Raw genomic sequence first — 12272 nt, forward strand, 5'->3', positions numbered from 1 at the left:
TGTCACCAGGTCTGCTAACTGAGACAGGGGCCAGTGAGCTTTCCTTATCCTGATCCCTCAATTAACTCTTCATTGTGGTATGGAAAACACTTTTCATTTCAAAAGAAATCTTACATCTTATTTTGCTTTTTATTATATCTGTGCATCTAGACACAGGCCTTTCAATCTGGCCCATTGGACTCTCCCCAAGTGAAATCCCCTACAGGCCACACCTACAGGCCACACCCCTACAGGCCACTGTCCTTGTTTCACATCCTCTCTAGGTGCCTGCCTAGAGCTGTTTCCTAGTTCTGCTGGATCTCTCAGCGGCCTTTGACACCATCAACCATAACATCCTTCTGGACCGTCTAGAGGTGCTGGGAGCTGGGGGCACTGTTATACAGTGGTTCTGCTCCTTTCTCCTGGGCCGTGTCTAGAAAGTGGTGTTGGAGGATGAGTGTTCAGACCCCTGGGCTCTCACTTGTGGGGTGCCTCAGGGTTCCGTCCTCTCCCCCATGCTTTTTAATATCTATATGAAACCGTAGGGAGAGATCATCAGGGGGTTTGGGCTGGGTGTTTATCAGTATGCAGATGACACCCAGCTCTACCTCTCCTTTTAATCAGAACCAGTGAAGGCGGTGAAGTTCCTGTGTGAGTGCCTGGAGGCGGTTGGAGGATGGATGGTGGCTAACAGATTGAGGTTGAATCCTGACAAGGCAGAAGTACTGTTTTGGGGGGACAGCGGGCGGGTGGGTGTGGGGGATTCCCTGGTCCTGAATAGGGTAACTGTGCCCCTTAAAGACCAGGTGCGCAGCCCGGGAGTCATTTTGGACTCACAGCTATCCATGGAGGTGCAGGTTAATTCTGTGTCCAGGGCAGCTGTCCACCAGCTCCACCTGGTCCGCAGGCTAAGACCCTACCTGCCCGCGGACTGTCTCACCAGAGTGGTACATGCTCTAGCTATCTCCAGCTTGGACTACGGCAATGCACTCTACGTGGGGCTACCTTTGAAGGTGACCCGGCAACTGCAATTAATCCAGAATGTGGCAGCTAGACTGGTGACTGGGAGTGGCCGCCGGGATCACATAACACCGGTTCTGAGAGATCTGCGTTGGCTCCCAGTACGTGTCCAAGCAAAATTCAAAGTGTTGGTGCTGACATTTAAAGCCCTAAATGGCCTCGGTCCCGTATACCTGAAGGAGCATCTTCACCCCCATTGTTCAGCCCGGACACTGAGATCCAGCGCCGAGGGCCTTCTGGCGGTTCCCTCATTGCGAGAAGTGAGGTTACAGGGAACCAGACAGAGGGCCTTCTTGGTAGTGGCACCCGCCCTGTGGAACACCCTCCATTCAGATGTGAAGGAAATAAATAGCTATCCTATTTTTAAAAGACATCTGAAGGCAGCCCTGTTCAGGAAAGTTTTTAATATTTAACGCTGTATTGTTTTTAATACTTTATTGGGAGCCACCCAGAGTGGCTGGGAAAACTCAGCCAGATGGGTGGGGTATAAATTTTTAGGCATGCTGCAGCTTTGCAGGAAGGCCAGCGCCTCCCCTTCCACCGACAATGCAGGGCTGTGTATCGGGTTCTGATCCTGTTCTGCGTCAGCCTGCAGAATTGGCCAATGGCAGGCTGGCCTGGAGGGCTGGGCTCTTTGGGGGCAGGCTTGAGGGAACAACCAGGCTTCTCTGAGGTCTGCTCCTGGGAGGTTTAAAACTGCCCACGCCTGCTCCCGACACCCAGCTCTTCTTTGTCAGATCAGCCCACCCACCCACTCTAATAATTTTGCATTTACTCCTTTAATTGGCTTTTGCCTGGAGGTTTCGCCTACCTCATAGCAATCGTCACAACTTTGGCAGTTTAGGCACTGGGTAACCTTAGTCTTGGTTGGAGGGGGAGTTTTAGCCTCACCTTCCCCTCAAGAAATAGGGTATCCCATTAAAGGGGTCCGTGATGCAGTTGCTTCTGTCCATTTGCCCAGACAGGGGGGTTTGGGCCTCAGCACTCCTAGAGGCGGTGATCCCTGAGAGGATACCCCTATTGATGTAAGTCATAGGAATCCCTGCTGCCGGGATGGCCCTGATGTCATTTCCTGTAGGCAGCCCGGAAATAAATACTTACCCAGTGCCTATGCCAAACCACTTTACCTGTAGTCAATGAAGTTGTGGCCTGATTCATTCCCATTCAACTGTGTGGTCTCCTTTATTGGTAGTTCACCTGAGCAGGGGTCGGGGGTCGGGGAGTGAGCAGCCTGGTCCTGAAATGACTCTTCTCCATCTGCTTTTGCCTCTGCTCCTGCCCCCCAGTGGCATGTGCAGAGCCTCCAAGTGTTCCTATTTTCCAAGGACAGTCCCAGATTTACAGAAGCCATCCCGGTTTATGATTTGACCCCATAATGTCCCACTTTTCCTTAGGATGTCCCTGTTTTCATTGGAAAAATGTTGGAAGATAAGCAGTTATGCGACCCTTGAGCCAAGGAGATGAAGGCAACCCTGTATAGCAGGCTTGGCCAAACTTGGCCCTCCAGCTGTTTTGGGACTACAGTTCCCATCATCCCTGACCACTGGTCCTGTTAGCTAGGGATGATGGCAGTTCTAGTTCCAAAGCAGCTAGAGGGCCAAGTTTGGCCATGCCTGTATAGGGAAGGTTCTTTTAATGTTTAATGTTCTGTTATGTGTTTATATATGTTGTAAGCCACACAGAGTGGCTGGGGCAACCCAGTCAGATGGGTGGGGTATAAATAATAAAATGATTACTATCAGGGAATGAGATGTCCCTATTTTCATCAGTGAAATGTTGGGGGGCATACATGTGGCTCCCAGAATGTCAGTCAGAAGGGAGTGTGGCCCTCAGCCTGAATAAAGGTTTCTCAACTCCTATCTATAACTATTCTTCAATTTCATTGACATATTCTTCACATATGTCCATGTCTCAGTTATGGCAATCCATCCCTTAGGTCACAGCACAACTCCACTCCTTGTTTATTTATTTTTGACTTTTTGAAAATTAAATGTATATCCTACCCTTCCTCACAAAGGAACCCAGGATGGCAAAGTACAAGGGACAAAACCATTAAAAAAACCTCTTTAAAACAATTCCAAAGCAGATGCAGGCTGGGAAAGTTTTCAAAATAAAAGCCTTGTTGAAAGGGGAAGTGTTGGCACCTGCCCACTATTCAGGGGGAGGGAATTTCCCGAAACACTAAAGGCCTGATTCCTACCTAATGTTTGTTTTTCATTTCTCACTTCCAAATATTCTATTACATCAAAAGAAATACCTGGCAGGGAATATACCTTGATCATGAAATTTTAGTCAGCCAAGGGGCTGGATTGAAGCAGTCTAATTTCAGGTTCGCTGGCATTCATTCATAATTCAATCCTCTTTTTTTGCTTGTTTGTTGAAAGAACACACAAAAATCTGCCTTTAAATGGAATGCATTTGTATACACTTCTTACCTAAAATATTAAACTTCCCCATAAAATAGACACTTTCCCCTGCTTTTCAATGCATTTATCTGTAAATGGTGTCCTTTGTACAACTCTTTTATGTAAAATACAGGGACGCAGGTGGCGCTGTGGGTTAAAGCCTCAGCGCCTAGGACTTGCCGATCGAAAGGTCGGCGGTTCGAATCCCTGCGGCGGGGTGCGCTCCCGCTGCTCGGTCCCAGCGCCTGCCAACCTAGCAGTTCGAAAGCACCCCCGGGTGCAAGTAGATAAATAGGGACCGCTTACCAGCGGGAAGGTAAACGGCGTTTCCGTGTGCGGCTCTGGCTCGCCAGAGCAGCGATGTCACGCTGGCCACGTGACCCGGAAGTGTCTCCGGACAGCGCTGGCCCCTGGCCTCTTGAGTGAGATGGGCGCACAACCCCAGAGTCTGTCAAGACTGGCCCGTACGGGCAGGGGTACCTTTACCTTTACTTTACCTTTATGTAAAATGCACATTTTTGCAAACACCTTTTGCTCACTGAAACTGCAGTGTAAAATCTGGAGAAGAGAGTAATACAGCTGGGAGTTGCATTCTCACCTGCAAGCTGTTTTTTTTTGGGGGGGGGGGGTTGGGTTGCTCTGCTTCTCCTACCTTCCAGCTTGGAGGTGTTACTGTGGGAGGGTTTTCTGAGCATTGGATCATGTGCCTTGACAGATGGAAGCTGTCTGCCCTCTAGATCAGTGTTTCCCAACCTTGGGCCTCCAGCTGTTTTTGGACTACAATTCCCATCATCCCTTGCCACTGGTCTTGCTAGTCAGGGATGATGGGAGTTGTAGTTCAAAAACAGCTGGAGGCCCAAGGTTGGGAAACACTGCAGTCTAGATGTATGTTCAGCCCTTAATGTATACATTGTAAAAGGTAAGTAGGCGGATGGATATCAGCTGCTTTAGTTTAAGCATGTGCCTAGAGTAAGGGCCTGGTTGCTTTGTGTGATGTGAGATGCACTATTTGCTTTCTGTGCTATCCAAATGGATACTCTCTACAGCATGAATTTGTGAGTCGAGGACCCGCCACCCACTTAGGGATAAATAAAACACAAGGACGTATTTAGCTTAATGGGCTAAAGAGGACCACAACTTTATTGGTTACAGCATGTAAGTGGTATTGGCTTAGGCATTGGATCAAACAAACATGGGGAGTCATCCAAAAGGTTAACAAACAGTTGGAGGAGCTTGTTGATGCAGATACAACTGGAAGCTTCCCCTGATGTCGTGTCATGGCCCTAGCCACCAGCAGGGCATCGGACAGGATCCATGACCGCTGGATTCCTTTAACGGAAAACCAACAAGGGGAGGGGTAGGTGATGGCCACAACCTGCCCTCCAACACACGACACATATTCCAATGCCTAACCGCCAATGCCCAAAAAGTTGTGACGATTTGCTACGAGGTAGGCGAAAAACCAAGAGATTGGTGCCAATTAGCCAAATGGATAAAAATTCCTACCAGACTCCCTGGGCAACCAAGGCAACCAACCAAAATCCATAGCAAGGTCAAAAGCATAAATATGACATAAAGGGAGGGTGGGCGGGTGATCCAACGACTCCAGGCAGCTGAATGAGGGCATGGTGCTGCCGCGGCCGCTTGAATGCGGCTAAACCCCACCAAACCAGCCCTATTGGCTGGCTGATGGGCATGGCACAGCAGCCGGGAATCTGACGCAGGGGGCCAAATACGCCCCCCTGCTGACACAGGAACCAGCTCCCACTCACAACTCCTCCCCTCATAAAGGAGTAGAGGCTATGCCAGATGCCAGTCCCCACCAGGTTTACTCTCTGTGCCCATTCCCTTCCCTTCTGGGTACACATGAGCAGATGGCATTTCATCACCATGATGCAGCTGGGTATTGTGGGATTAGATTGGTGTGGAACAGGCTGAGATGTGGGAATGTGTGCTTTAGAATCAACTGTGCTGCCCACTTTGTGTCAAATGGTGTCAACTGGCCTTGGTGATATATTTGAGCAAGAATGATCTGGGGCAGAAGATAGGACTGTCCTTGAATCACCAGGTGCAACAGGGCCTGGAAGTGATACATCATCATACACACACACACACACACACACACACACACACACGAGAGCACACCTGACTGTCAGGCTGCTACTAGTGACTCCCGGCTGCTTGCCCAGGAACGTACAAAGACAAGGGAATGTTTCTTACCACCCGCTTTTTATTCAGTATTTACAGAGAGGGGCTATAGAACCCAGCCTCTTGGATAACAGCGTTGTTCAGAGTGAATTCCGCCCCCCATCTCTCCCACTTCCTCATTCATCAATTGCATCATCTCTCCTATGGGTGCTGATAAGTGACCTCTGTCCTTGAGCTCTTTGCTCTCCTACTTTCAAGACTCACCCGGTACTGGGAGGGGGTGGTCTGGAATGTTTTCTAAAGACACCGTATCCGTCAACTGCCCCCCCCCCCGTGCTTCCTCCTCCTCCTTCTCTCCCATTATTTCCCAAATTCTCCCCTCATCTTCCTCTGAGCTCTGACCTCCCTCAAACCCCTGTTGTAAATCAAAACTGCCTTCCTCTTGTCTCCTGCCTCCTTTTATCTGCATGATCTGAAAAGCTACAGAGGAGGGTTTGGAAAGGGGTGAAGCACACTGAAAAGAATTTGGCAGGTTGGCGTACACAGTCTACTGCAATGTTGTGGGCTGGCACCGAAGCACGCACCCCACTTTAGAAATCTATGCATTCATCCTCTTCCCCACATGAATAGGATCCACTCTGTGGCATTCTTGTCACCCTGCCCCACAGCCCTCCTAGCATAAAAACACAATAATAGCCTTTCTGGATCAAACCAAAGGTCCATCTTAGTCCAGATTCCAGTCCTTGCAGCAGCCGGCTAGATACATGAAACCAGGACCTGAGCACAAGAGCACTTGTCATTCTGAGTTGTCATTCTGAGGCACCTGGATAAGGATAATTAATAGGCATAATAATATATTAGGATAATTAATAGGCATGGAATGGATAAGAGAAGAGGACGGTTCCTGTTTCACACAGAGCCCTTTATAAAGGTGGGTTTCTGAGCTCCATACCTGACAAAATTACATTAGGCAGTTAAAGAAGGACATCCCGTTTGCCTTGCAATGCCAAACCCCCCACCAGAAGTCCTTGCAAGATTGTGGTAAGTCCTACCATCCTCCCCTATTTTAAAACAAGCTTGATTGAATCTCATATATAATTGTGTGAAACAGCAACATACTACATGTAATAAAAACATTATAATCATATTATACTTAATGTTGCATTACATAAAAAAACTATTTGTTTCATCCATATTCAGATGATATTTATATTTCATAAATTCAATAAGTGGACTCCACTTATCTTTAATATTTTCTCTTTGTGGTCCGCCTTCTTTCATCACGGCTACCTTCCAAATGTTTGTTCATTGCTATTCCGCTATTGGTGATCATCTGTTTTTCTATTTTTGCGCAAAAAGTATGCAAGTTACTATTCCATTAATTCCTACAGCTCATTTGTGGGTCTGAATACCTTATTAAAATTATCAGGTGGTCCAGTGGCAAAGTGTAATGTGCTATGAATGATATTATCTCTGCTACCTCTCTCCAAAATAATTGAATTATTGGACAGATCCACAAGCAAATATATTTCATGTCCGCATCTCCAACACTTTCCATCACAAACTGTTTAAATTTTCCTCAGCCTATGTGGAGACACATACCATTTCAGTTTGCAATGAGCCTTGCTGGTTCCTGAGTACAATTCTTCCCTTTTCTTGTTCAGAAATTGGTCTGCCTGCTATTTTTTTTTTCCATTTTAAAACAACATTTTTCTAGACAGCATCCTAAAAAGCAGAGACATCACCTTGCCAACAAAGGTCCGTATAGTGAAAGCTATGGTTTTCCCAGTAGTGATGTATGGAAGTAAGAGCTGGACCATAAAGAAGGCTGATCGCCGAAGAATTGATGCTTTTGAATTATGGTGTTGGAGAAGACTCTTGAGAGTCCCATGGACTGCAAGAAGATCAAACCTCTCCATTTTTAAGGAAATCAGCCCTGAGTGCTCGCTGGAAGGACAGATCCTGAAGCTGAGGCTCCAATACTTTGGCTAACTCATGAGAAGAGAAGACTCCCTGGAAAAGACCCTGATGTTGGGAAAGATGGAGGGCACAAGGAGAAGGGGATGACAGAGGACGAGGTGGTTGGACAGTGTTCTCGAAGCTACCAGCATGAGTTTGACCAAACTGCGGGAGGCAGTGGAAGACAGGAGTGCCTGGCATGCTCTGGTCCATGGGGTCACAAAGAGTTGGACACAACTAAACAACAACAATCTACCCAAGTCAGAAAAAACCCATAGCTCAGTGCTAGAACGCATCCTTAATCTGCAGAAAGTCCCACACACAAGAATTTGAATCTCCAGTAAAAAGGATCAGACAGCAGATGATGGGAAATGCGTTTCTCTTCCAAAAACCCTGGAGAGCCATGGCATCTCAGAAGGGACAATACTGTAATAGGTAGAGTTGGTGCTCATGAGCCTTTCTGAGGCACTCTGGGAGGAGCAACAGATTCATACTTAGTGACCTTCACCTGCAAATGTTTATTCAGTAGAAGCTGATCCATTAAGACGAAGCTCACTTTGCCCTCAGCCACCTTCCATCACATCATAAGTATCTTGGCATTTTAGAAACTCCCGTGAATTCTCCTTGGGAAGTTGTTACATGCTGATTCTCTGAATATTTGTGCAGATCCTTCAGCCCAGAAAATCTGCTTCATCGACGAGGGACATCTTGCATGAGGCTTGGACTGCGTACATCCTTCACCATGAAGCCTCTCCTGAGACTCCTCTTCTGCTCTCTGCTTCTCACTACAGGTGAGGACTTGCTAGTGAATTTCCTTCGTACACCTCAGAGAGGAGTTGTCCTGGAAGACTTAGCAGTTTGGGATAAATTCAAAGCTGGCAGCCCTCATTTTCTCACATGAGGAAAAAATAAAGTATAACTTCTTCAAGTAGGGGTAGCTTGTCTTGACAAAGGCATGTTTTGAACTGGAAGGGCTCAAGGCCATCTAAGGCAAAGGAGATCTTCCTGACTTCCTGCGCCATTCATATTTTGATAAGGAGCAATTGAAGGCCTGTTCCACAGTGGGTAAAGTAAAATTCCAAGGGTATTCTCATTATCCACGCAGGTGGGATTTACTCCTATTCCCCAAATAAATAACACAGACATTTGAACATAATTTCTCTTCCAGGTGCCTCCTTGCAGTGTGAAGTTTGCAGTGCCATTGGGAAAACATGTTCCAGTGATAAAGTGGATTGCCCTGCTGGAGAAGATACCTGTGCCACTTATTCGTATGCACCTTCACGTGAGTGAGAATTATCATATCCCAGGCCAGATGAATGAATAAGCTCCATAGTTTACCCTGAAAAAGAGGAGAATGAGAGGAAATATGATTGTTGTTGTTGTTTAGTCATTTAGTCATGTCTGACTCTTCGTGACTCCATGGACCAGAGCACGCCAGGCACTCTTGTCTTCAGGAAATATGATAGCCATCTTCAACTATCTTAAGGGCTGTCGCATGGAAGAGGGAGAATGCTTGTTTTCTCCTGCTCTGGGGGGTAGGACTCAAACCAATGGCTTCAAGTTACAGGAAAGGAGATCCCGACTAAACATTCAGAAAACTTTCTGACAGTTAGAGCTGTTCAGCAGTGGAGCAGACTCCCACAAGAGGTGGTGGGTTCTCCTTCCTTGGAGGTTTTTAAGCAGAGGTTGGATGGCCATCTGTCATGGATGCTTTGGCTGAGATGCCTGCATTGCAGGGGGTTGGACTAGAGCAGGCTTCCTCAAACTCAACCCTCCAGATGTTTTTGGCTTACAACTCCCGTGATCCCTAGCTACCAGGACCAGTGGTCAGGGATGATGGGAACTGTAGTCTCAAAACATCTGGAGGGCTGAGTTTGAGGAAGCCTGGACTAGATGACCCTTGGGGTCCCTTCCAACTCTAAGATTATATGATTCTAGTTGCACAAATCATACAAACATATGAAGCTCTCTTTATATGGCACAACCTGGAACTGTCTGCTCTGACTGAAAGCCCCTTCTTGAGGTCTCAGGCAGCTTTCTTACCTAGTCCTACAGCCCGAGACCCTTTAAACAACAAGCCTTCAAAGCATGTGCTCGACTGCAAAGTTGAGATCCTTCTTTGTGAATATGTCATGGAAGGAGAGCAGAGCATTCAGTCTGAACATGTGAAGGAAGATTGTGTGCCCTGCCCAAGTCCTCTGATGAGTGCTGGTCCGAAACGGGCTGCCATATTCATGGGTAAGGTTTCCAAGACATGAACAGGCACCTTGATGGACTAAGTCCCCAATCGACTAGTCAGGCAGCCTGCTTCAGACTAATGTCAATTCTGCTTTTGGCCAAGGAGTGCACCCAGTTTGCATAGTATCACTGAGCTGGAGGAGCTCAAACCACAAATTCCCATTTAATCTTTCAGACATTCAAAATGAACACTTGAATAGGGTTCCTGTGGCTCCTGTGTGTGAGAGAGCACTAATTTGGGTTCCAAAGACTCAGCATTTTTTAAGGTTGCACCATTATTCTTGTTTGCCTTTTACCCTAAAATGCACATTTTTGTATGAATTTTGTACTGTTTTTGAGCTGAAAACTGCTGCAAAAAAACAACAACCCAAAGATCCATAGGTTCTGAGTTCCATATCAGCCCAGAAAGTGACAATCGGGAATGAGAACCTCCAGCATACCTAAATAGAAATTGGATGGGTGAATTTTCTTGGGAAATAATGGCTGTGAACTGTGACAACTTATCACTCATCTTTATTTTTCCTTTTGTTTTGTTTTATATCCAGCACCAAACATCAACACCACAACATTCAGGAAATTATGCCTTACAGAGGCAGGATGCAGAAATGCAACCAAAGACATAGGGAAGGTTTTTGAAAATGTGGGACTTCTTATAAAGGTTGAATGTAACAAGGCCTCTGAGGCAGCTCCATTCATCTCCCTGACACTCTCTGGGCTCCTGTTGATGAAGATCCTCCTTTAATGAACCACATGCAGTGAATTAGCACTGAAGAAGAGTTTCATTCTTATATCCATGCAACCTTCCCTGGACCTGACCATGTGTCTGTCCAGAGGAAATTGTTGTTTTATATTTCTTCAGTAAAAACAAATAAAAAGAAATCTGGAGGTGAAAAGGCATGCATTTCCATGAATGGAATTGGCTTTTGTTGTTGCTATTATTCTACTTGCCCTTCATGCTATGAGGTAAAAAATAGAGGTGAAAATGTTTGTGTAAATTCAAGATTTGACCGATTTTCATGAAACCCTGCTGTTCTTAGAGGAAAATCAGACAATAAAACATGTCACGTAAACTAAAAAAAGGGTTGTTCTTCTGATAGATTTTGATCAGCTGAGTCTGGCTTACAACAGAAGCCAGCTGAATTGCATTCTGATCCATGCTCAGAGCTATTTTCCAGCATGATAGCAAGCAAGAGAATTTTGCAAGTGTGCATATCATCGAAAGGAGTTCTCCAAACGCTGCTGGTGCTTCCATTCCTGAGGGCGGCGTTTGCATACACTCTGACACTGCTCAGGCCACCTTAGCTCACCCACTCGCTTCCCTCTCTTGCTTCCTTCTCTCACTTGCAGGCATGACAGCAAAGCTGTTTGTTCCCCCCTCACACTTGCAGGGGACAGAGAAGAACAGGGAGGGAGAGCTGGCAGCCACAGCTGGCTGTGCCGCTACCCAATTACCCCTGAAATAATGCTTTGGCACCAAGGAGCTGCCACTGGCGGAGGAAGGGAGGAGGAGGAGGATGTGGTGGCAGTGAAGGTTGCTGCTGATGAATTGGTGGGTTGTGGTGGGCAAGGACACAGATGGCAGCAAAAGAGGAAGAAAAGCAGTAGGCAGAAGCAACCTCCAGGAAAGGGCTGGGTGGATTGGAGGGTGACAGAGATGTGGAAGGGAGTTCTTCTTCTCCTCCTCCTCTCCTCAGGAGGATGAGTTGAAGCTTCACCTACATGAGGATTGAGACCCACCTATGTGGAGTCTAGTGCAAAGGAGCTGTATTAAAAATAAAATGTGTCCTTGCAGGCTGGCTCTACCAAGCCTCAAGAACATTCTCATTTTGAGAGCTGGAGTTCCTAGGCTCCTTCGCTCCTCTCGGCCCTCCCTTTTGAGCTACACATAGCCCCAGCAGCTCATGCAAGGCAACCAATGAAGACAGCAGAGAGCAGCAGCAGATGCCTCCTTAACACAGGCTTGAAAGGTGTCTGTATGTGTGTGGAAGAAATAGAAGTGAAATTTGATTCAGTTCACACTTTCTGAAAAATGATGAAAACTGAAACACAGCATATAACTTCTAAAGGTAAAAGGTAAAGGCCCCCTGGACTGTTATGTCCAGTCAAAGGCAACTATGGGGTTGTGGTGCTCATCTCGCTTTCAGGCCAAGGGAGCCGGCATTTGTCCATGGACAGCTTTCCGGATCATGTGGCCAGCATGACTAAACCGCTTCTGGTGCAACAGAACACCGTGACGGAAGCCAGAGCGCACAGAAACAGTGTTTACCTTCTGGCTGCAGTGGTACCTATTTATCTACTTGCACTGGCGTGCTTTCGAACTGCTAGGTTGGCAGGAGCTGGGACAGAGCAACGGGAGCTCAACCTGTAATGGGGATTCAAACCACTGACCTTCCGTGGTTCAGACCACAGCGCCACCCGCATCCCTACATACCTTAAATAACTCCTACACTGTATAGTTCCCATGTGCATTTTCCAGAGTGACCCTTAGGAGCCAATCCACAATGGCTGTCTCCTCTCTGATTG

The 12272-nt window shown here is 46.9% G+C and overlaps 1 long non-coding RNA gene across 1 annotated transcript; it reads left to right on the forward strand.

Moving 5' to 3' along the window:
- Positions 1-5908: 5908 nt before the first annotated feature.
- On the forward strand, positions 5909-10804 carry LOC307221760. Its single transcript, XR_013841482.1, has 4 exons — positions 5909-6593; positions 8178-8302; positions 8680-8793; positions 10295-10804. It is a non-coding gene; the product is annotated as an uncharacterized lncRNA (long non-coding RNA).
- The last annotated feature ends 1468 nt before the right edge of the window (positions 10805-12272 follow it).

Source organism: Podarcis cretensis (genome assembly GCF_951804945.1).
Source record: "Podarcis cretensis genome assembly, chromosome: 8".
Lineage (NCBI taxonomy): Eukaryota > Metazoa > Chordata > Lepidosauria > Squamata > Lacertidae > Podarcis > Podarcis cretensis.